The sequence below is a fragment of the Gracilinanus agilis genome, chromosome 2 (assembly GCF_016433145.1).
Source record: "Gracilinanus agilis isolate LMUSP501 chromosome 2, AgileGrace, whole genome shotgun sequence".
NCBI lineage: Eukaryota > Metazoa > Chordata > Mammalia > Didelphimorphia > Didelphidae > Gracilinanus > Gracilinanus agilis.
Genome location: NC_058131.1, coordinates 354,002,563 through 354,006,961, shown reverse-complemented (window position 1 = coordinate 354,006,961; position 4,399 = coordinate 354,002,563). Strand labels below are relative to the sequence as shown.

Below are 4,399 nucleotides of genomic sequence, written 5' to 3'. Positions count from 1 at the left end.
CTTGTCTCGTCACCAGGATAAATGTAGCTACAAACAATGCACCGGGCTGGGCGCTAATTTGTCAGACGCAGCCGGGGCGGCTGTGATTCTGAATGCATTAACATTTTCACATGAAATCATTTCAATTTTTAGTGATTAAGAAGTATTTGTTTTAAAGTGTTAGGAGCAGGGTGGTGATTTACAATAGAGACTGGGGGGAACCTAAAAGTTGAGAGAGAGGGAGGCCTCTGTGTGTACATGGCTGCCACTCAGACAGACCTCACCCCGGGATTACAGAAGGCCACGAATCAGAAGACACTCCAAAAGCCAGACCCTCACCGCAGCTATGGAAGGGAGGGAGTGCAAATATTACCTTCCTTTGTTATGACAGGGAAAAACCAAGGTTCCAAAAAGGTACCATCCTCAAATTATGGCAACCCTGTAAGGTCAGTACTGCAAGGGTTAATATCCCTATTTTTTACAGATGGGGAAACTGAGGCTTAAAGAGGTTCCTTGACTTGCCATGGGACACAAAGCTGGGGAGTTTGGAAGCTGAACTAGAAATGCAGGGCTGAGGGGGTATGTAGGCATTGGATCATCCTTACTCTTAGCTCCCTTGGGATGCATGCAAACCCATCTCCTTGGCTTCCTACTTGAGCCATAGTGCCCAGTGCTAGCCTTGCACTTACATAGGTGTATTGGAGAAGATGATGAGCATTCCACTCATTCATTCATTTTTTAAGCTCCCACTCTGTGTCAGACACTGTGCTAGGAGCTGTTGGGAATAAAATTACAATGGGAAATAGTTCCCACCCTCCAAAGGGTTTACCTTCCACTCAGAGTCCCAGAACCCCTCCAACCTCCATGAATCCTTTGGGGAAACTACCCCCTCCCCTGTTGGGTAGATCACCAGGGCTTTGTGAAGGGTGTGCGTGGTACCAAGGGATGGGTACAGTCCTGGCATACACACAGACAGATTCCCTTACTTCTTGTATGTGGGGTTTGCTCATCCGTGCACATATTTATGTATGTGGCTGTCTCCTTGTATAATGAGAGGGGAGGGAAGCCAGAGCAAGGAGTCAAGTATTTGTGTCATAGAAAGGATGCAGGATTTAAAGGCAGGATTTGAAGAGTTGAGTTCCAGTTCTAGCTCTGCCATTTGTGTGACCTTGATCAAGGGTCTCTTCCCTTATCTAGACCTCATTTTGCTCCTCTCTCAAGTTCTAAGGTTGGACTAAATGGTGTCTAAGGTCCCTTTCAGCTCTCTGTCCTGGGATCTCTCTGCAATTCTTCCTTTGCATGGGCACGAGTGGGCAGAGTCTGTGCCTGGGCTCTGGTCTTCTTAGAGAGTTCCCCTGGGGCACTGACCTGTCCCAGGCCCCATCCTCCACCTAGTGAAAGGAAAATAACTGAAAGTTTTTATCGTTCAGCAAAACGACATCAGAAAACAATTATTGTTTTAATTACCTGCTGTCGCCGTACAAGACAGGGAGGTTGTAAAGTGCGATAAAATCTTTCATGTTAATGGACTGCCAGCCCAGCCGGGCAGCAATTTATGGGACTGCAGCTGGTGACTTCATTCAACTAGTACCAAAACAGCCCTGCCCCCTCCCACACTCTCCTCTATCCATCCCCACCATCCACCCCTCTGTCCATCCCTCCGAAGGTTTCCTCTGTGAACAAAGCTAAATTCCCAATCTCTCTCCTCCAACCATCCCTTCTGTCCATCTTTACCATCTAGTCCCCTCTGTCACCCTTTTTCCATCCCTATCACCTAGATCCCTCTGCCTTTTCCCATCATCCACTTTTTGTCCTCTTCTCTCTATCCTCACCATCTATCTCTACCTCTCCATCCTCATCATCCAGTCCCCCTATATCTAGCCCCAGCCGCTTATTTATTCCATGATATTCACTCCTCTATAGCCGTAACTATCATCCACCCCTCTGTTAAAATTCTTGACTCAACAGTTATGTTGAATGCTGAATGAATTCATCATCACTTCCCTACCCCTTCCTCCCAATTTTCCTATGTCTGTTCATAGCAGCACCCTCTTCCAGTCACCCAGTCAGCAAACCTCTAAGCTGTCTCTAACTCCTCCCTGTCCCTCACCATCTCACCCCACTTCTGAAGCCAATCAGTCGCCAGAATGAATGATTCTTCTTTCCTAATATATCTCTTGAGTCTGCCTCTTTCTCTGCATCCTCATAATCCTTGACTTCGTTCAGGCCTCATCTCTTCTTCCTTGGACCAGCTTCCTTTCCTCTAGCCTCATGCCCTCCAACTCATCTTGCCCACAATCTTAGGATTTAGAGTTGAAAGGTACATTAAGAATCATTTAGTCCAGCCTCATCTTCCTAATGCATAGCTCTCATTAAATCCTTCCCTTACTCAGGAGCCACCAATAGCTGTCCATTTCCTACAGGATAAAGTCCCAAACTCTTGAGTTGGGAGCCCCATCTTGTCTAATCTCATTCACCAACCCCTACACACACACACACGCACACACACACGCACACACACACACACATGCACACACCCTTCACTCTAGCCAGACAGACAGTTCTTATGGTCTCATACACATAGTTTTAAGCTAACTCCTTGCCTTCACTTGAATTTTAGCCCTCTCCTCCTGCTCCCAGTTGCCTCCCTTTATGAATCCTCTCCATCCTTCAAGGCTTCACTCAAGTCCTCCTCCCTCCAGTAGGATCACCAAGATCATGGATTTAGAACTGGAAGTTCTAAATAGAGTTCACCTATTCGAACCTCTTCGTTTTGCACATGAGGAAACCCCATATCTCCAATTTTATAAATGTGTACCAGAGAAGTTAAATGTCTTAATCCCACGTCATTAGGTAGTAAGAGCTATGTTTTCAATTCCATTTTTCTAATTCCAGATCTTGGGTTCTTTGTACCGTCTCCCTAATTCTTTGCTGACAAATCTCTCCTTTCTTTAAGACATAAGAAGTGGGATTGTGGGTACACGATTCCTTCCTTATCTCTGCTCTCTTGCTCCTGGTGGTGGCACCATAGGTAAGTGCCATGGTCTTTGTACAGGTAGAAGACTCTTCACTACAGCCATGGAAGACACCAAAAGTGACATGACAAATAGTACAAGAAAGCCCATATGAGCACTGCACTCAAGGCCAATCCATTTAGAGGAGCATCTCATGCAAAAGGGATTGTCTTGGGAAACCTTGGTATGGAAGCCATGCAGCCCAATTCTGCCATCCAGAAGTATGTGAAAATCCAGCTAATTAAAGATGACAAAAAAACCCACTGTCTTTGTTCCTAGGACTCCCAACTTGAATTTTGTTGAGGAAAATGATGTAGTTTTTGTTGCTAGATTTGGTCAGGAAAAAAGTCATGCTGTTGATGATATTCCTGGATTCTGTTTCAAGGTTGTAAAAGTTGAAAGCATGTCTCTTCTGGCCTTGTACAAAGGCAATAAGGAAAGACCAAGATTGTAAAAATTGTATGCTTCCTTAGTTGTGATAAAAAAAAATTTTCATTTAAAAAAAAGACATAAGACATTGGGATTCTAAAAGTTCTCAACCATCGTTTAGGCCAAATCCTATCCCCATTTTACAGGTGAGGAAATTGAAACCCAGAAAAAAAAAAGAAATGACTTACTTGAGGCCACACTAGTCTTTTGACTTTTTGTCTTGACCATGTAATTCGGCTGTTGTATTGTTGGCTGCCATTTTGTGTGTGTATGTGTGTGTGTGTGTGTGTGTGTGTCTAGTCTCCCCAAGATGACTGTGAGTTTCTTAAGGCTAAGGAGCAAGGGGATTTATTGTTTGTTCTGGCTGACCCTAGCATATATCGAGGAAGTGATAGGTGAGCCTGGTACCTTATAAAGCAAGTAGGACTGACTTTACAAAGCAAGAAGCTGACCCTCCATGGACTTGGAAGTCATGGCCATTGATGATGCAGCCCTTTGATTTTATAACAAGGCAGACAGATCCCTCCAGGGGGAAATTACCTAAGATCCCATAGTGAATTAGGAGACAGACATTTTGGGGACAGACTTATTGGCCTCAGAATCAGTAAGAGCTGTGTTCAAGGTAGGGCCCTTAGCTCTTTACATATGTACGGATGGTGATTCAATTTTTCAGATCTCTTATTTCCTCATCTGTAAAATGGGGATACTAATATTTGCATAACCTATCTCTCGAGGTTGTTGTAAGGAAAGTGTGCTTCTATAATGCCAAACACTTTCCTCACAACAACACTGGGAAATAGACAATTTTGAAGTTTTATTATTCCCAATGAAATTAAGTAAGTTGCCTAAACTCACATAGCAAGTTAAAATAAAAGACTAGAACCTGGTTGTTGAGTCATTTCCAACTCTTCATAACCCCATTTGGGGTTTTCTGGGCAAACATACTGAAGTGATTTGCTATTTCTTTCTCTAGGTCA

General features: G+C 44.1%; 1 pseudogene; it reads left to right on the top strand.

Moving 5' to 3' along the window:
- The first annotated feature begins 363 nt into the window (after window positions 1–363).
- On the top strand, window positions 364–3,447 carry LOC123233773 (annotated as a pseudogene).
- Window positions 3,448–4,399: the final 952 nt, after the last annotated feature.